The sequence below is a fragment of the Ambystoma mexicanum genome, chromosome 6q (assembly GCF_040938575.1).
Source record: "Ambystoma mexicanum isolate Mex_15411 chromosome 6q, UKY_AmexF1_1, whole genome shotgun sequence".
Taxonomy (NCBI): Eukaryota; Metazoa; Chordata; class Amphibia; order Caudata; family Ambystomatidae; genus Ambystoma; species Ambystoma mexicanum.
In genome coordinates this window covers 162,811,238-162,833,009 of record NC_090937.1, presented here as the reverse complement: position 1 = coordinate 162,833,009, position 21,772 = coordinate 162,811,238, and positions in this window count along the sequence as shown.

Here is a 21,772-nt window from a genome sequence, read left to right as displayed (position 1 = left end):
ACATGATTTTGGAATGACCCAGCAATACAAGTGGCAATTGCTGTCACCAAAAGATAACAAATGGAAAAACTAAAAGATAACACATCTCAGCAAACTGGAGTCCAAATACGAGAGCTGCAATGCCTATCAACCACCATGTTGAACTGGCAGTATTGAGTAACTCACTATTGTTATGAGGAACAAAGCTCATAATACCCAACTCTCTGCGGAAAAACATGGTGAACATTGCTCACAAGGCCAATGAGGGGTGGTCAGCATGAAAAGACTCCTTCAGAACCATGCCCAATAACAGCAAGAGCAAATCCTCATTGCCGCGGAAGATGACGAATCTCCCTGAAACAGTAAGGCATAAAGTAGCTGTTGATTTCTATGGACCGACACAAGAGGGATAATACATATTTGTCATGATAGGTGAATACTCACGGTTTCCTATATCCAGGATTTTACCATCCATCAACTTCTGAAAGATAGCTCAAACAATAGATGAGGTTTTCAGTGAGTGGGGTATTCGCAAAATAGTTAGATCAGATAATGGTCCACCTTTCAACAGTCAGCATTTCAAGAGTCTAGTTGAACACTTAGGACTCAAACACAATAAAATAATGCCTGTGTGGTTGCGCGCCAATGATATGGCAGAAAGGTTCATGACTAACATTGAGAAAATGGCACAAAGAGCAGAGCTTGAAACCATGTGTTTACAACAGGCGCTATACAAATGGTTCCGTCAGTATCGCACGCACAGCACCACATGAAGCCACAGGTATGGCTCTAGCAGAATTGATGATGGCTCGCCCACTGGTAACTAGACTACCGGGGTCAAACCCTCCCAAAACATGAAAAGGATCAGGATCAGAAACAATAAAATAAAATTGGCAGCCAACAATAACTTGGATCAAAGGAGAAATACAGGCAATAAGGAATTCAAGCTCGCAGATAAAGTGCTAGTAGAGAAAACGACAACCAAGAAATACAGATCTGAGGTTTATGCCCGAACGCATCAGAGTAATAGCCCAAAAAAGAACAATGATTACTGCTGTCTCAGAATGCATACAATGGACAAGGAATGCATTGCACTTCTGTCTCTTTAGGAGGACAGAGGACACTGAAGCAGATGACTAAGTTGAAAGTTTGACACCTGAAGTCTTCTGATGAATCAAGCTGGATGAGTAAAGTTGAAGGACCCAGAGAAGAGAGAAGGAAGTACCGGCCCAACAAGTAAGAATGGGAATATTCTTGGTGGAAGAGATGTAGACATGGACATATAAGTGCAGGGAGATGTTGTGTCCCTGTGAGGAAACGGTAGAAAGGGGTGGGACAGTAGTAGAGGAATGAAGGCGAGATGGGAGATACGTGATGTGGTCAGAAGGAGAAAATAAAAGGAAGAAAAAGGAACTTTGTTAGGTACCTTCTGAAAGTTATCTCATTATTTGTTCAATGTGTGTGTCCAGTCCAACTCCTGGGCAGAACAGGGTTGTCCTCCAGTTCCAGTCTCATGTGGTATTTTGGTTTTAGTACAGTCAATGTTGAAAATCCTATTCCGCAGATGTAGGTAGACGCAAAGGGTAAGGGTGATAGGATAGCACACCTTGTCAATGCTGTATAGTCTCAGTGTACCTTCAGCCAAAGGTCACCCAAGAAAATGTTCCTAAATTCATATTTCTGGGTACTGTTAGTCTGAAGCTCAATCCTCCTGAGTCTCAACTAGGAGTTGCACCACTTCCTCTGCCAGAAAAGGCTGCTCCACCAAGTAATCGATGGCAGCAGTTTCCTCAAGGAAGTGTTTATCAAAGCTGGCCCTTAATGAGGTTAGATGACTAGTGATTGGCACAAGCAAATGCTGCATATTATAGTCAGTGTCCTCAATTGTTTCTTTAAACTCTTGGCATAAATTGAGATCCCAGTTTCAATCGTTCTTTTCCATAGTTCCAACTTCCTCCCCGACGCAAATCCTTTTTTATTCATTGTAAACACATGTCTATTGGCTCCTTGCAAAGAAATATTGAGATAATTCAGTTTAACGAAAATATCTGCATTGTATGGCAAGAGCACAAGTCAGCAGTAGTCACGCAGTTTATTGGCTTTGCCAGTGTGCATATCTAAAAGCAACCGCGTCGGGGCAAGGGCGAAGTGTTTGGTGGCCCAGAATCCTTCCCTGCTTCCTGCAACCAGTAGGCCACGCCCCCATGGACATAACTTGGCTGCTGTAGCCCTGCAGTGGTGAAGCCCGCGGCAGCGCAAGGGTGCAGTTTTTGGCGCTGCAGGTGTTCGGCAGAGCGGGGAGGTGAACCCAGACAATCATTCCTTGTGGACGTTGAGCGAGGTGAAGGCGAAAGTAAGTCAACATTTAGCTGGAAAACTGTGCGGGACAAGGGGGGAAGAAGTGGTGGGCAACTGACAGTACCCTTAAGAGCCACCATGGAGCCTTCGTCCATCTCCCCCTTTCCTCCACTTCCATTTTGCCCCCAGCTTGCTTCCCAAGATGCAGAAGTCCATCCAGAGCATATGTCCCAGCGCAAGATGTTAGTTGTGGGGAGACAGCAGCAATAGGGGGGAGGGTCTTCTAAAGTGGCCACCATCGAACCTGCTCTGCATGTACTTTTGGAATAACAGGGCCACCTGCTAACAAGCACACTAATCCTGTGGTGGAGTCCCACTTACTGATAAAACAGATCCATCAATTTCTGGGGGACAAGAAAGACGCTCTTGGAGGGGTCCTCTCAGCTCCAGATGTCTTCCACCAGGGAGCAAAGTACTATAATTTTGGTGAATTGTTTGATACATGCCTTGGAGTAGGTTGTACAGATAAGAAGCAAGAAGTCCCAGCTGCCATCGGAAGCATGCCCACCGCCGCAGGGAATTCCTCATGTTGTGACACGGTTAATGACATAGCTAGCGGATCCGCTGGCACGTCTGTTTTTCCCCCCATCAACCTCAGCTGACACCTCCCAGCATAATGACCACCCCGACTCTTCCTTGGCCCCCATCGTGTCTACCTTGCACCGGAGGGTGCCACTTTGGCTGTGCCCGCAAGTAGTTTCATGTAACCAGGTTCTACTTCTGCTACCTCCAGCCTGGGTTCTGCTTTTACACCTGCCATTGTTGTTCCTTGCAGTGACGTTTCTTCATCTACCTCCTTTCCCCTTCCCCTGCTTAAAGTGGACAGAGCGATTAATGATGCATTTCCATCTAAACTTCCCTCTTGCTCCTCTCGTAGTGCCTGGAGTACTTGTCACCCACGAGCTCAGGAACTAGCTCTTTCTTTCGCCTAACCCCACTTAGGGCTCTTAAGCCCCCATGATGCGTAACCAATTTTGTCACTGAAATGGTCACTGATCAACCCACCAAGGACAATTCCACAGCCATGGGGTGCAAGTGCAACCAATTGTTACTGAGTTGACAATGATCAGAAAACTGCTTTCAATCCTGATAGAGTCCCAGGTGATGTGAGTAGGGGGGCTGCAGGGAGAATCCTGTACTGCCCTAATTGCTTGCAAGGGGCTTATAAATCCACCCTCGGAATGCCCTACTGAACAGGGGCATCTGAGTCCAGTAACCCCTGAAGTGAATCCATTCTCTCTCAATCCGGTACCTGGGAGATCACATTCTGTCAATGCCCTCACGAAACTAATGTTAAGACCAAGGAGACCAAGGGGGTGCCCCAACCTAAGGCAAAGTCTAGGTTGGGGCCCTAGTGGCAGACCATGTTCCAAGCTCCGCTGGCATACAACTCACCAGCCCAGGGGAAACTAGAGTTTTCGGTCCGTGGCACAGAGCGAGTACGTTTAAGTTCCAGGATCAAGGAGGGCCTAGATGAGCAACTGTATATCTTCATGGGGTACCTAAACTGGCGAGGAACAATCCCAAACCAAGGGATGCCCTCCTAAACAAAAGCGTACACTGGCTGCGGTCCATCAGATGTTGTGCTTTCATCTCCAGGGAAGCCATGGCAGGATGTTGTAGAGTTTCAAGCATGGGGAATAATCCCTTTGACGGCGTAAAATGTTTTTTTTGGGAATGGAGAGTGGCCAAAGGGGTCCTAGTAAGAAGTGGGGGGATGGGCCAGACGGCTAAGGGTGGGATTGTAATCAGTCCGGACCCTTACCCAGGACTAGATGGCCCATCTGGATCAACTTTACTAAACACTCCTCTGACTGGTGCAAACCTCATACCTCTGGGTCGATGCATGGTGGGGGCTAATGCGACTGGGTCAATGGAGTTGGGGATATCCTGAAGAGGGCTGGTCTCTTTGTAGTGCCCCTCTCCCCCCCAATTCCTGTACCTTTGATGTGTGTATTATGTTTTGAATCATTTTTAATAATTTTGTGATAGGATGTACTTTGATGGCCTGGTGGCCGAATAAAGTTATGACTACTATGACTACAACTAAAAAGGAGCTGCTGCACTTCATTCCTGAGTATGAACACTCGCTTCAGCTCTCTCCCACTCCGGCATCTTACTTCTATGTGAAAGAGCAAACAATCATGTTATGTCCCCATTTCTGCACACAGATTAGCAAAGAGACATGCTCTTGAAGGTTGCAAATTAATGGCATTAACCACATCTGTAGGGCAGAATTCAGTACACCAGCACGTGCAGTGTCCACATTCCTAGCAGCAATTGCTTCACATTGTATTATGCAGTGTGCAAACAAAATATGTGGTGCAATTGCCAGCACATTCGCCTCCAAACCTGACCCAACTCCCCACATTTCAGCACAGGCTTTCCATTTCAAATTGTTAAATAGTTCTGATGCTGTTGCCTGTGTTTTTAATTGCCTTTACAAAGAAAACAATCCTCCATTATTGTTGTGTTGTTGCAATACCTGACACATGTCATTATATATGTCCCTTTGACTATATCTGTTGCTTCATCCATCTGTAATGCAAAGATACTGTTTTTCAATTGTGCAGTGATATGATACACATGGGATGATGGTGGTGGCTGACAGTGGAATAATTGTCAGCTTTTCTGCTATATTACCAGAACTTATTCTCCAGCACATTGCGATGGCTGCCGATAGAACCACTTTCTCATCCTCATTTAAAGGTTCTTTTGTTTTTGGCAAGAGGCAGGCATTGTCATGGGATGCTTTCAATGTACTGGCTGCAGAAAAAGCAAAATGTGTAACCGTGTATTTCTGCTAATTATTTGTAACTTGGGAGCAAAGACATCCCAGCTCTTGTTAATGAGAGCCCCACGTTTTGATTCCAATTTGGTCCACACACCACAGGTCGAGGCCTAGTTACACCTCCCACAACTCAAAGTCTTAATATGTGACATCATACTTCCTGAACTTTGTGGGTGTTTTTCTATGCCTACGTCAGCATCTGTCTTTCTTCTGACACTACAGGTTTTAAGCAAAAAAGATGTGCTCCATCACAAAATGGGTTCCACACCTAAGACAAAATGTAAGCACTTCTGCTAATACCACCAACATACTTGGTTGTTCATCTGCATATAATGTGCCAAATGAGGTACAGCAAGATTTGGAAATGTTCACAGCAAAATATATATGCAAAAGAGACTTTACAAATATGCAGGCAGGCCAAACCCGCAGGGGGACCAAAAGGCTGTTAAGCAAAAGCAGGGGCTGGAAAAAAAAATCAGGTCCTCCAAAAGGGCCCCACTGTTCTACATGTCCTGTGGGTCCCGGTTTGAAGATCGGGGTGCTTCACAGCATCCACAAATAGATAAGGGATATTGCTGATGTGCTGGTCACAGCCCATTTAATAATTCAATGGAGTCTCTTTAAGGGTGAAGTTCCATGTTTGGCTACAGGAAAACTCTAGCATTACAAAATGGTGCTTCGCTCATCAATTCACAAACATAATCCTCTTTACAAGACAACTGTTCTGAACCCTTTCAGCCTTCATCACCACAACACCTGCATTTTACAGCACTCTAATATAATTCAGCACACACAATTCTGAAGGAATACCCAGCTGTAGCTACCCATGCTGCTAGTCACTTAAAAACTTGCCTTACAATTCACCAACGTTGGACACCTCTCAGACAAAACTCTTATCTGGCTGTTCACTTTGGCAAGACCTGCAGCGGATGTCATGCTTTCTAAGAATTTCTGAGAAATTGGTAGGCACTGCCTTTTCTCAGGCATTGATGTATTAACTGGTGACCCAGGAAAGTAGCAAGAGCAAGTCAGTATCATATTTATCTTAGAGCATGTGCTCTGAACTATGGTTCTTGTGCGCATCCAGCATTCCCACTATCTCCATTTCACAGTCAGTGAGAAGAAAATACTCAAGGACTAGCCCTCCATTGTGAACTCTATCAGCAGCACCCACTCCCCAGCTGTCCTGCTTGCCCACCTCTAAAAAGATGCCTACACAAGCTGTAAGTCCTGCACATCTTCAGAGTTAACATCACATAATAATCCTTACTTGGCTGTGCACATTCACAAGCTCCAACTCTAGAATTTTGCCAGGCCATTAATTTAAATGGAGAACCTGTAAGGTTTCAAACCTTGAAACACTTGTGTATAGGCACGTTATAAAAGCCATATCATAGCATATCATATCATATATCATATCAAGGAAATAGAACAAGGAAATAGCAGGTCCAATATATGAAAAAGTAGCTCGCAGTTGGGGCTTTGATTAGCATTCTGTAACACCTAGCTTCCTCCTGCCTACCACCCAAAAAGCAATTATATTCATGTGTGAGGTGCCAACTGTGACTCTGCATAATGGAGCGAGCAATTATTTTATTCATGCCTGAACTCAAGATACATTTAATTTGAATTGGGAACATGAACTCGATTCACAGATTTTTGACATATGTTGTTGAGGCAGGGGTTTAACCTCTCGCCCTGGCTTTTTAACCAATACCAGGCAACTCTCACCTACTGCATTTACATTTTCTGTGCAAACTTCCAGTGCTATGCCGATGACACTCAACTCATTTCAGGCTTCCCTCAGACTCCTCTTCTCCTTCCCTCATCTCCAATTTCCTAAACGCCATTCAAAATTGGTGTGCCGCTAACGATCTTTGTCTAAAGGCCAACAAGACTGAGATCCTCCTCATTGGTACACCTTCACCATCCTTTCCCCTCACTCTCTGGCCGGCCTCCCTTGGCCCTCCTCCTATCCCAACTGCAAGACTAAGAATCTCGGGGTCATTTTTGACTCCACACTTTCCTTTTCCGCACACATCTCTGACGTCTCTAAAAAGTCAAACTTCTTTCTGCACCTCCTTAGAGGTACTCTGCATTTCCTCTTCTTCCCCAAGAAGCTCACTGTTTCCCAAGCTCTGGTTCTCTCTAAGTTGGACTATTGTAACAGCCTCTTTCTAAATCTACCTGCCTCCACTCTCCGCCCTTTTCAACTAATCCAGAACAGGACTGCAAGACTTGTCCAAGCAAGCGTGCTGGGGGCAGATCTTTGTCTTTGGCTGGGGCCTCTGGAACAGCCTCCCGGCCACCTTGAAACTTGAGGAGAACCATCTCTGGTTCCGGAGGCACCTCAAGACCTTCCTCTTTGCTTCTGCCTTTTCACCTCTTCTCCCCTGCTGATCTGTGTTCTCTCTCGGCACTGTGCACCTGGCCACCCTCTGTCCTTCGAGCCCAGGTTTCTGCTCACCCTGCCTCCAGTCCAACCCTTGCACTGGGATCTGTATCTGTACCCATACAGTCCCCCATACTTCGTTTACATTTATCAGATATACCCTATCTGACTAATCATGCTCTTGCCACTAGCTGGCTGCACTACCACTTTTTTGCACTGCCTGTATTTATTTATTTAGTGCACTTATTATTTATTCTGTTCTCTCCTCTGTTCCGCACTTTCCACTTCTCCCCCCTCCACTGACTTTCCCCCTTTTACCTTTTCCATGCACTTGTGCTTTTTTAATGTCACTGGGCCTAGTAAGATTGTTGTTTTTGTTCTCCCTTGTTCCCCTCCCCTTGCTTGGTCGCGCTCTGAAACACTTGTGTATGAGAGCGATATAAATAAAATATCATATCATATCATCCACTGCCCTAGCTCAAAACGCTGGTCCATACAAGAAGAGGGCAGTGGCCTTCAGTGGGAGCCCTCTGCTCCCCACAAATATTATTTATTTTATGAATTCGGGGAGGGTATCCTGCCCCCAACATATACAATCATTTTTAAAATTGGTGACAGGGATCATCAGCGAGGGTCGCCTCTGCCCGAAAATGAATTTTTAATATAGATTTGGGGCAGTGGTCTTCAGGAGGGGCCGCTTGCCCCCCACGAGGACATTATTTTCTTAATTGGGGGATGGGCCATCATAGGGGGCAGCCGGTCCTCCATAAGTACATTTTGCTTTAGAATTGGGGCAGGGGCCTTCAGATGGGTCCGCCTGCCCCCACAAGTACATTTTATAATTGGGAATCGGGGCCTTCAACGTGGGCTGTCTGCCCACAAAAGTACATTTTTGTAGAGAAATTGGGGACATGGGACTCCATCAGGGGCTGCCTGACCTCAGAAGTACACTCTTAATTAAACTTCGGGGTACAGGCCTTCAGCTGGGATGCTTTCCCCTAAAAGTACATCTTTTTAAATTTTTTTATTTTATTTATTTTATTTGTTTATTTATATAGCGCCGACTGCCCGCAGGCATCGGGACGCGTACGAGGAGACATGGACAAACGAATAGTCGTACAGCGTGTGACGGGACAAGTCACAGAGGTTTAGTCATTATCAGACCAAAAGGTCTAGTGTTGTGGTCTACTTGAAAAGCTCAGTTTTAAGCTTTTTACGATAGGCGAAGAGATTGGTCTCCAACCTAAGACATTTCGGCAGTTTGTTCCAGTTAGCAGCTGCTCGGTTAGGGAAAGCTCTACCAATACCGAGTTCTTTTTTGTGTTTCAGGGTAGTTATAAACCCCTTGGCTTCTGATTTTAGAGCCCTGGGGGGGTTGTAAAGATTGAGTTTAGACTTCAGATAGGCTGGTGCTTTGCCATAAAGGCAGTTGTGTGCTAGGCACATGGACTTAAATTGCACGCGGTCCTCCATTCTCAGCCAGTGGAGATCCCGTCTAGCTTCACTGATGTGTTCACTTCTTGCTTTTTGTTTAATCATTCTGATCGCGTTGTTTTGGACGAGTTGAAATTTGTGCATGCTTTGCTTACTTGCTCCTGCAAGAAGTGCGTTTCCATAGTCCAGACGCAACAAGAAGGGGGTAGAGACCTTCAGGAGGGGCTGCCTGGGCATTCTTTTTGTAAAATTGGGGACAGGGGCCTTCAGTGAGGGCCACTGGATTCCAAAAGTCAATTTTATTAAACATTGGTGGCAGGGTTCTTCAATGGGGGCCACCTGCTCCCAAAAGTAGGCTTTTTTGCCTGGATGGTTGGGAATATTGGGGACTAGAGGGGGGCGGGATCGTGTGGTTGGGCTATGAATATGGCATGAGACAATTAAGAGGCCTCTACCAAAAGAAAGGCTGGAACCCTAACACCAGTTCTCTCCATCAGTAGGGGTCTGACCTTTTTTTTAGCCAGGTACTTCACTTCCTGCCCATCCATTCCCACTGATCCCACTGTTGGGGGCATTAGGCCCCTGTTGCAGACCTATAACATCTGTCTACAGAGTCTCATAGGGGTCTGGAGTGGGGGACAAATTCCCCTAACAATGGGATCGGAGGAAATGAGGTGAGTGTGGGATGAAGAGCAGGAGAAATCATTTAAAAAACACATATTTTCCTATGTGCTCCTGTGTTGCCAGGATGGAGGATGTGCAGCCTGAAAGGGGTTTGTTTTGAAGAAAACATGAACAGCCTTTGAGGCTACATTCATTTCCTCATCCCGGTGTAAAAATGGCCATGCCCTTCCCCCTCCTGATCTCCTGCGTCCCAGCCCCTGTGGCACTGAGCATGTGCGGCGGTGGCCAAATTGGATTGGACTGGCACATGTCTGTTGTTCGTGAGCAGCATGATCTTTTTTTCTTTTTAAATTTTCAGACTGTGAATGCATGCGCCCAGGCCATGGAGCTCTGACAGAGGTAATATATATAGGAACCACAGACTACCTCCTTCTCCTGTATTCACAGACTACCTCCTTCTCCTGTATTTGAACGGTTTTTAGACTGAATTCCAGTTACATGAAAACTAACATGCTTGTCAATGGGCATAGATAAGACTCAACAGCTTCATGTTTACAAAACAGAAACTATATGTTTATTTCACAAAAAGTTTCCTTAGTGCAAGGTCTGGTGTTTAAAAAACATAAAACACAACATAGTTTTCACAATTACAGACAACAGTCAAAATCATTCTACATGGGTTAGTGTACAAAAGGTGGCATCTTTATTATGCCATGGAATCATTGATTATACAACAACAAAAAAGGTTTTGAGAAGTTCACATTAGTTACTGAACATCTTGTAACAAAGCGAGTTGAGAAACTTGGAGAAAAGGGCACTTTCACAATGTGATTTCTTATTCAAACGAGACGTTTTCACAGAGATAGTGTATTGATATTTTTCACATGGTTTTGATGTTCCTACATCAAGGACCTCGCCCTTATTCTATCCTGTGCCCCTATCTCTTCACTGCGTTTCCTCGTCTCTGTAAAGTACTGAATGTCCATTAATCCCACAGGTTTTTATTTGTCCTGGATGTTTATGAAGGTGTTATGTTGATGCACTGCGTTTCGGCATATTGTTCCAAGGTAAACCCCATCCTTGGTAGGTTTCCCTGATGATTTGGAAAGGCCTTTGTCAGGACAAACAGTAGTTTCTTAAACAGATCTTTAATCTTCTAACTCCTTGTATTTTGGACAATCTAAAAGGGAACATTAACACAAAACAGGATGTTGAGTTGGTCAAGTTATTTAGAATAACTGAAGAATTCCACTGGTAACTGGTTCACCTAATCCACTGACTTATTCAGTAGACTGGAATAGGGACAGTTTTCTTATTGGTAAGCCACTGCGTCAGGCCAATATTTTTAACTGTGGGACTAATTATAAACAGGTTGTACAGTTAGGTATAATGTTATGGCACGGCACGTGCCTGTATTGATCAATTAATTGTCAAATACAATCTATCAATATGATTTTATCCAAAGACAGGTTCACAAACCTCTTGTTCTTTACCAGACCATCAATCACGGAGGGTGAGGACAGAGGGAGAGCTGGAGTCGAGGTGTTGGGTGAGACTCTCAAGTATGCCAGAGGATAGCTGGGGGTCTGCCTGACTTTTAGGGCCCAACACCCTTCCCAGAATAACAGAAGACTCAGCTAATGGCAAGTTAGAACTGTGGTTTATTGCAAGTAAAACAAGCAGGGATCAATACAAGAAAATGGGAATTCTCCAGTACATCTCAGCTTTCCATGGTGTGCGGTCGAGTTTTGTACATTTATGGCATCATTGTGTGGGCCCCTCCCCGAAAAACCTATCATCACTGGGATTTGGGTATTGACACCACTATTACCTATACTGGTCCTTGCATGTCAGGTGGCTGGCCTGTCCTTTCCCCAAAAACAATCTATTATATTGTTGCAGAGTAATGGACTTACCATTGGTTCGTACCCTTTGCCATCCTCCCCAGGCTTTCTAAACTGTGATTCGTTAGGGCTGATCTCCCCAGGCCTGGGACTCAATTCGGTTCTCAGCCTGACGTGCACCTCTTCATGCTGATGTGAACGATTATATGTCTGTATTGTAACTTGTGTGTACCACCTTTGCCTATGAGAATGCTCTCCTTAAGTTGTACCACTTGTTGCCGTCTGCGTCTGAATTGGTGGGATTGTCTCTACTTTCGCACCATGGGTGAATGTCCATTGTCTCGTCTCACTGTACCACATGCTTAGGGGCCACAAAATCGAGCTCTTCAGCTTGCATTTATGAGGATTTCTTCAGTTCCTCTGCAACTGGTCCCCTTGTTGTCTGGGGATTGGAATTCATCTATGTATCTCTGACCTTGGCTGAGAGCCTGCTTCGTGCTCTGTGCAGCCTGAATCAGCTCTCCTCGTCTCAGGCTCCGTGGCTTTTGGACCTTCTGTAGTTTTCCTTAGATGTTTAATATGATTTCTACATGTTCATTCTATTCTAAGTACTCTATATGTTATTCACATATGGTCCTATCAGGAATCAGGTATATATATAACCCTTTAGTCCCATAGGGTTGTTCGTGTTTATGCATCTGCAAATCTCACGATCTCCTGTGCCTTGCAGTTCGGTGTTACTGCATTTGGTTAATGCAAAAGTAATAAAAGCATCAACAGTATGTATATCTATCTGTACTCTAGACATAGAACTGTGTAGGCATGTTCTTTATGTATGCAAGTGCATGTCTGTGTAATGCTTTGCAGGACTGCGAGTGTACTTTGTGACTAACACTGCTACGTCGTGGTGTCAATATTGACATCAGCATCGTGGCTTCTTGGTGCCTAGTTGGGACTGTCCATGTAGGCGTTTCCATCCATGATCTCTGATTCTTCTCCTATACCTGTGAAGATGTGTATTGGATTTGGTCTGTATGGCTGACGGAGAGGATACCTTTCAGTTTACTTGTCAATCATTTGTGCACTCATGATTCGTCTGAAATAAAATGGGTGGCTGCAAGCGTTTTTGGCTCTTCATTTCATCATGAACCTGGGGCTGAGGAGGGGCATTCTTGGGAGCCCCTTTTCAGTCCTCCCTCTGGTTGAACTGTTGACCAAATCATCATATTTCACACCTTTAGCGCTTGGATGCCATATTTTTGAAATCCCTCTGAGGTTTCCATAATCATTTACATGATCGTCAAATGTCCAGTACATATAACTGCATACTCCTTCTGGGTTGCACCATACCCATTTTCCTTTGTAAATCTTAGCATTTAATGGATTATCTAGCTTCATCGCCTCAATTGGGAATAGTGGACAGTTTGCTTTTCTTTCTCTCAGCATGTCCCTTTCTTCCATTATTTTTTCCTTTGCTCCTCCTATGTTCACATCCATCAGCAGCTTCATTCCAATAGTCTTCTCTGCTGTCTTTCGACACTGGGCAATGCAGATCTTTACCAGGCATAGTGCCAATATCAGTGCCCCATATATTACTTTCAGTCCATCTGACAGCCATGAAGGCATCCATGACCACAAGAATGCTATCCAGCAGCTCTGGCCCTTGCCAGTGCCCTTTGCTTCTTCCTCCATTTTGGCATGCATCTTGGATAGCTGAGTTGCTGCTTCGGTCATTGTAAGGTCCTCTTTGTTATTGGAAGGTGTTAATGTACAACAGGAACTCCCTATTTTTGCACAAACTCCTCCTTCCATAGCTGTGAGCAGATTCAGAACATCTCTTCTGGAGTGCCGTCAACCATACTCCTCTGAGCTCTTCCTTTATTGCATTGAATCCATTCACTGTTCAGTTTATCATCATCATCAGCTCCCACCGAGTTATCTGCAGCCAATTTGCATTTGTATACGTCTGTATAGCTGGAACCACTGATGCAAAAAAATGTGTGTTCTCCTGAATAACCTATGTTCTGGTAGCACATCATCTAGAGCTGTTTCTGACTTTTCTGAGAAATAGTTGCTTCTTTTCACTCTACTAATTTCCGCCGGCCTCTTTTCTTTTCCTGTTTGTTGTTCTTCCACTGACCTTTTCTTCCTTTTGTTAGTGTCCATATTCAGGAAGTCATCAAACTTGAAATCCTTCCATGGCACAACCAAGGATGGCATATTGATATGTATCAATGAGCAAACTCCTCCCCATTTGGCTGGTAGCTTCTCGTATGCCTTAGATCTGCATGCCCAGCAGTGGTCCATCAGTACTGCAGTGCCTTCATCGCTGCATGTTTTTCTATGCTACAACATCCTGTGTTCTCTCGAACTTTCTCTTCACCGTCATTCTGGTCAGTGCTGCCGCTGTTAATGGTGTTATAGACATCGGTCCAGCTTCATTCTCCACCCAAGTGAGAAACTTTTCACTTGCATCCCACTCCTTCAAGCACTTGTCATTGCCTTCATGCACTTTATTCACTGGTGATTGAGCTAGGGTATGTACCTTGCTTCCCACTATTCCATCTTCCCATCCATCCTCTGTGTACATTTGGCCATACAGAAGCATCTGTGATGTTTCCCAGCATCCGGGTTCTCCTCCTATCTCCTTCACCCTTTTCAACGGGCAGAGAAGTTCATTCAAAGTTCGTCTTTGTGTCTCCTTTCTGTGGCCTGTCAGTTATATATTGTATTGCTTCGTCTAACTGCCAATAATTGTTCATTATGTCGAGATTTTTTAATGTAATTGTCTTCATACAGGAATGTTGCCTGACACATCCATTTCAATGTTGCTGTCTTCCCTTGAAATCTTCCTCGAGTTGCTACCATAGACAGGTGGATCAGGCATTGTGCCCTTGTGGCTGGTATTTCAGTTGCTATAAACATTCTGGAGGCACTCATGGCGTAGGGGATTAATGAGCAGACATAACAGCTCTAACTAGTGGTTTCCTTACCTACTTTGGTCATGTGCTTATACCACATGTTATTAGACACTCAAGCAGTGTCAGTGAGATAGAGATCCACCCGCTTCATGTCTTTCTCAACACTGTGCTTATCTCTCCTTACTGTGTTTGCAGTGATTTCCTGTCCTCCTGAAATGGTTTTGCTACGTGCTGGGGTTGGGGTAATGTTAATAGAGGATATGGCAGATTCACTAGCAACAAGCAACATTCTTCAAAATAAGAATACAAAAACTCCACTTGGAAATAAGAGACACGACAAAATAAGAAAATGTTTCATTATAATATCCATCTTTACATGTGCTGCTGAGTCCTTGTGCAGCTTTGACGATTTACATGTGCTGCTGAGTCCTTGTGCAGCTTTTGACGATATAGTTGCCTGCCTGAAATGTGTAAAAGTGAGCGTTATTGTGTTAGTATCAGGTTAATCCTTAAGCCCTGTTAACCCTATACTCATTTATTGCGAAGATGAATAGCTGCTCCAACAAATTTCTAATTCCAGTGTCCTTCACTATAGAGATAATAGAAGGGTTTCCCTGTCCAGGTTGCGGGTACACATGGGCCAAATACGCTATAAAAGCAAGATAGTACACTCAAGGCAAACTTGTGCGAAGTCTGCTGGGTCTTCTCAAATTGTGGGCAAATTGTTTTGAAAAGTTATCAGGGTGAAAATCAGTGGGTAACATAAACAAACATCAAATATCACAGTCGTCTTTCTCAAAAAATGTATGTAGAGAGTGAAATAACAAACTGAGAGTGTATCCTCACTCTAGATATTCCGGAAGTCCTTGCCCTAAATCTTCTGCCCTTGAGCGAGTAACCATTGGGTGTCCTACACTCGGCAGTGTAAGTTCAGAATTATCATTTTGATCCTCTTTCTCTTCCTCAACAGTACTGTGTCCCCAAAGCTAAGAAGCCTTTCAGTCCCATAGTCCATTGGGTCGTTGTCACTGTTGCTTTCTCCGCTATCTTCTGGGCCTCCCCGGTGTAGTTGTATCTGGCGATAGATAAAAGAGGCACTAGCAATCAAGGAACTAATGTAATCATGCATTTCCTGGCCTAACACTTCTGCACTACTCTCAGCATTGTTCAGTGCTCTAGTGGGAGGAGGCAGTGGGAGTTGCATGTGACATGCTGTCACCACCTCTCGGGGTGGTAAATGGCGGTCGGACCCAGGCTTATTGCGCAAGGCAAAAAGTGCAAGGAGTTGGCAATGGAGCCAGTTTATCTCTGTGCTCTGTTTCGTTTTTGAAATCATTTCCTTCAAAAGGCCATTTAAGCGTTCACACACCCCATTTGGCTGTGGGTGATAAGCACAAGAGAACTTATGCTGAATGCCCAGCAACATAGTTATGTGCTTGAACATCTCATTGGCGAAGTGAGGGCCATTGTTAGACTGCAAGACCTCACACATGCCCCATTGCGGAAATACTTCCTGGACCAAGAACTTTGCTGCCCTGAGGGCATCAGAAGGGGAACAGGGACCTGCCTCAATCCAGCGAGAGAATGGGCCCATAACCGCTATCATGTACCTGTATCCTTGGCAGACTTGGATCAAGTCAACATAGTCGACGTGGAGATGCTGGAATGGGCCTGCTTGGTGAGGTATGGCTCCTCTCACAACTCTCAATGTATGTATTGCAGTAAACTGCTTGCATGTCAAGCAATTGCTTACAAATTCAGCCGTGTGTTCCACCATTGTAGGACAGACCTATGTTTCTCCAATGTGGGCGGCAATGACCTCCTTCCCTGTGTGTGTTGAGTAATGTAACTGGGTCAGTGCAATGTTCAATAATGCTAGTGGCATCACCATGTTCCCTGTGTTGTTCTGTCACCATAGGGCGTCTGTCGGGGATACTGTACATCCCCTTTTAGTCCACAAGTCTTTCTCCGCCCTTGGTGCAGCTCCCTGCAACTCCATTATCTGTGTTTCTGGTAATACATTGTACCCTTCCTTTAGTACCATTGTCTTTGCATATTCATGGGCATGGGATGTGGTTTCCATTTCTAGGGGCTCTCCAAGGTATGCTGTGCATTTTGCTTCTGAGTTTGCTGCTTCATTTCCCCTTGAGATAGGAACTTCTCCTCTTGTGTGTGCCTGGCATTTCACTATGGCTATCTGCACAGAGTTCTGTACAGCTTCCAATAATCTGCCCAATAAAAGTGCATGCTGTACTGGTGACCCGTCTGCTCGCCTGAAGCCCCTCCTCATCCACCGTGACAGTCCTGAGTGTACTGTTGATGTCGCGTACGCAGAATCTGAGTACACTGTCACCTCCTTCTCTCTGCTCTGCTCCAAAGCTAATATTAAGCCCACTAGTTCTGCTGCCTTTGCTGAGTAGTGTGATGGCAATCATGCACTGACCACTACCTCACTTGTTCCATCCTCTCTCAACCTCACTACTGCAGTTTCTGGATGCCTTACCACATCCGTGTGATCAATTGTCAAAGAGCCGTCAATGTAGAGCACGTCTCCACCCTTAATGAGTCTTCATGTACTTTGCGGGTGTCACTGAATTCCTGTATGTTTTCTGCAATGTCGTGTGCATAGTCTCCTTCCTGTAAAAAATCTGCTAGCAAAATCGCTGGGTTACCAACTCTGCACCTTACCACCTTAAGGGATGGGTTGGATAGTAACACCTTGTAACCCAATGCATCTGTGTTGTCAGTGTGCTCTTTGGTTTCACCAATATCACGAAGAGGGCATGCTCCACGTAGAGAGTGGTGCTGCATCCCATGGTAGTACCTGCTGATTTATCCACTGCGAATGCAGCAGCAACCAAAGCTTGTTCGCAGAATAGTGTTCTCTCATCATTGGGTCGTGTTTCCCACTGTATATGCTATTGGCTTGTTATGTTATGTTACTTGGCATTTATATAGCGCCTTATGTATCATCGGTATGATCTCAAAGCGTTGGTAGGTTGAACACCCTTGGGAACCGTAGTTCAAGTCAGTAGAGAGAGAGAGTGTCATATGGAGCGTGGGCGCACCGGATATGTGTGCAGCGGGTGTGGTTGTTGCATGGTAGCTGCTTCTTAGCAGTAGGTGTGGTGCTGAGGAAGTCGGTTGGATGTGTTCAGTCTGGAGGGTGGACACTCACACTGAGTTTTGGCTGCGTTAGGCCTGAGGAGACGCCTAAGATAGCCGGAATGTGCTCAGCTACATATATCTTATTAGGATGATGAGATGTTCGTGGGGTCATGTTAGTATGAGAACAGCTAGGCCGAATGTGTCATAGCATAGCTGTGTTCTAGTTGAATGATGGTGTATAGAATAGAGTAAGCGTAGTAGTGTGATATGGTGGTTTATCAGTGAAGCGCTTGCGGCCAGGCATGAGAGCCGGACATGGGGCGTACATAATGGCATACGTATATTAAGCCACAGGTTAGGTAGGGTAACATGGGGGTATAGGTACATAGCAGTCGTTCCATTCGCTTCATCCGTTCCATCCACTTCATCCGGTATAGAGAGAGTGGCGCTAGGGTTGGTGGGGTAGAGAAAGTGAGGTAGAGTGGTTGGGTTATAGTGACTGGGGTGGGGTGGATGGGTTTAGAGAGAGTGGGGTGGGGCGGATTAAACTAGAGAGAGTGGGGGTTGAGTGGGTGGTGGCAAAGAGAGTGGGGTTTGGTTTTGTGTAGAGAGAGTAGGGTGGGTGGTTGAGGGTGGAGAGAGTGGGGTAGAGTAGATGGATGGGGTAAAGAAAGTGAGGTTAGGGTGGGTTGATGGATGGGGTAGAGAGAGTGTGGGTAGTGGTAAAAGAGTGGAGGGGGTTGTGCAGGTGAGTCTATAGAAAGTGAAAGGGGGTACGGTGGGTGGGGTAGAAAGAGTGGTGGGTAACATAGGTGGGTAGGTGATTGAGGATAGAGAGAGTGGGGCAGGTGTATTGAGAGTGGGGTTGGCTGGAATGGGATTGAGAGAATGGGGGTAGGGAAGGTGGGTGTAGAGAGAGTGAGGTAGGTGGGTGGGGTTAGAGATACTGGGGTTCAGTGGTTGGGGTTAGAGATAGTAAGGTGGGTGGGGTGGATTGAGAGAATGGGGGTTGAGTGGATGGATTCCAGTAGTGGGCTTGGTGGGGGTAGAAAGTGTGGATGCAGGTTGTGTGGGTAGGAGTACAGAGAGTGAGGGTAGGGTGGGGGTGAGTAGAGATGTTGGGGTAGAAAGAATGGGATAGGCTGGGTGTGTATAGATAGTGTGGGTGCAGGCAGGTGGTTGCATAGAGAGTGAGGTAGAGTGGATGGGGTTGGGGTGGGTGTAGCTAGAGGTAGTGGGCAGGTAGAGAGAGTGAGGGTGCGGTGGGTGAGAGTAGTGAGAGTGGTGGTGGGCTCAGTGGTAGTAGAGAGAGTGAGGTGTGGTGAGTGGTTGTTGGAAGAGAGAATGGGGGTAGGTTGGATGGGTGGTGATAGAGAGAGTGGAGGGTGGTGGGTGGGGGTAGAAAGTGTGGATGGATGTTGTGTGGGTGGGGGTGGACAGAGTGGAAGGTGGTTGGTGGGATGGGTGGGTTTTGGGCAGTAGAGAGATGGATGTTGTGTGGGAGGTGGGTTGGATGTGGGAGTTGGTTGGGGCAGAAGACATGAAGAACAAAGCAGCCTCAGGAGAAAGCATTAAAACATCCCAAAATAGCCCAAGCAAAAACCAATCCGCACAAGTAATGGGGGTGGGGGCGGGTCGGTGATTGGGGGTAGTGAGGCAGTCTCAGGAGGAATACAAAACAAATCCTCTATCAAAAGTAGCCCATAAATAGCACAGTTGTACAAGAAATAACACAAAGTAGCCCAATATTAAATCACTGTGCAGCTGGGAAATGGAAAGTGAGGCACCCAACTTGCTTGTTTCAAAGCTTCTGATTGGAACAAATATTGTTAGGGAACTCCTCATTGGGTACTACAGGGGAGGCATTTGGAATAAAATAAACTTTAGTGAATTGGCGTTTTCATGCTGTGACGTTGCCGGGTACTATGCCAACCAGATGTTCTCAGTTCTGAACCTCCCTTCCTCCTCTCTCTTCAGAAAATATGGTTTCACCAAAACAAAAAATGACAAAAAGATCCAATACAATCAAACAAGATAATCATTGTCTGTCTGACTCTAAGTGTTTCCGGTCCACCCAGACAAAGCAGTGATCCAAGAAGATAGGATTAAATCATGACATTCTTTGATCGTGCTCAACAATCCCTGTTCATGGAATGCCCAAACGCCTCCCAGCTTCGTTTTCTGTGTTATGCTATCGGGTTTCTGCCATGCTTTGCTGCAAATTTCATGGTCTCTTTGTGCTACCCACATGTGTTTATTTTTCTCCCTACAAGGGCGCCTAAATGCTCCCTAATAAGACCCCTAGCATGCCACCTAGTGATCCGTGATCGCAAAGTATGCCCACCATGAGGAATCCAGTAATCCACCGCATTTCAAGATCGCATTGTTTAGAAATGTTGCTCACTGCTAAAATTGGCATGAATTTTCTACATTTCCCTGACATAACTTTCTTGAAACAAATTGCACAGGAACATGGCACCATGCGTAGTTTACATTAAATTACTGGTTTACAAGCCCTAGGCTTATCTTCTGTGTCAGTACTGCCTTCATCATCACCCCATCAATGTGTGAGAACAAGAAGAAATCCTTTTTGTAGTCAGGGATCCCTAACACTGGAGCCGTGCATATTGCTTCTTTCAGTTCATCAAATGCCTCAGCCATTTCTGTTGTCCATTTTATTGTCTTGTGTCACTTTTGTGCTTCCTTCAAGGCACCCAGTAATGGCCTGGTGTAAGTGCTATAATCAAAAACCCATGCTCTGCAGTAATTACACAACACCAGAAATTGGTGCATCTTTCTCACTGTCGTGGGTTTTGCTGTCTCTGGCCTTTCTTACGTCACCTGTCGGCCACGTTGTGAGATCACCTGTCCAATGTATAGCACTTCTTTCTCTTTCTGACAGTACTGTAGTTTGGCTTTGTCCACCTTGTATCCCTTGTCAGCTAGCACTGTCAGCATGTGTACTGAGTCTTTTCTACACTGGCCCTCAGTCGTACTGCAAATCAAAGTGCAATCCAGGTACTGTAAAACCGTGCTCTCCATCTGTACATTGCTTAGGTCCATCTGGAGGACCCTATTGAATAAGGAGGGTGACTCGCAGTACACTTGGGGAAGTCTTGTATGTTTCCACTTCTGGTTAATATACATGAAGGAAATCAAGTCGTGTGAGTTTGGGTGTAGTTGTACAGAGAAGAAGGCATTCTTCAGGTCTATGACCGTGAAACAGGCAGATTCTATTGGAATGCTACACACAATTGTCACTGGATTTGGAACTGGAGGAGACTCTGCTTCTACAATGTGGTTAAGGGGGCGCAAGTCCTGGATAAAATACCATGACCCCCTTTTGCTTTCTTAACAGAGTACACAGCCGTGTTGCATGGGGATTCTGATGGTACTAGAATGCATCACTCCACTAGTGCTGCAATCGTCTCATAGATGCACTCATCTGCCTCTTTTGAAAGGTTTACTTTGGTTAAAATTGCTTCTGGTTTCAGCTTCATCTTTACTCCCCCTATTCCTTTCAGAAGCCCCAAATCATAGAGACTGGTTGTCCATAGGATGCTGGGCACCTTGGTCAAATCCACCTCTCTGTAGTGTATCTTCACCCAATATGTCACACTCATCTCGAACACCATTTGGTGCTCTGACCTTTTGTCTTGAATTAGTTCTTCGTCTGTCTCTGTGGTCAACCTGTACCCTTCTGCTACAATGATCACTGCTCACCATGATCGTCACGTGTCGTCCATATCATGTACTGCTATCCATTCGTCCCTCACAATCACTGTCTCGATCTCTATTAGTATTATTGTCCCTTCTGCCTCATCCAATGGTATCTCTGGTCTGAACAAATACTTGTTTGGGACACGCTACATCTTCCCTTGAATCGTTGGGTGTCATGCAATTGCAATATCAGTCCTGTATTGGAACAGTACCTTGTCTACTGGCACCCCTCTCTGTACCTTCCATCCACAATAGGCTTGAATGATCTCTCTTACATTGGGCATGTGTATCCCTGGTGTAGAGCATACTAACTTTTTGTCCATGAATGAAATTGTCATGTTTAGTCTGCTCATAATGTCACATCCCAGTATATTTACAGGTGTCTGGAAAGTATATGTCATGTTCTCCTATAGAAAGGGAGATATTAGGAACTACTTCCCGAGCTCCAGAAAATCCTTGAGTATTCATGGCATCGCCTGACAACCTAAATGTTCCCTCTCGAATGCAGGACCTAGTTGCCCCTGTGTCTACAAGAAATGAAAATGTTTTGTCACCTATCGCCACCCCGATGCGAGGTTCCTCCGCAGAGTTGGATGTAATC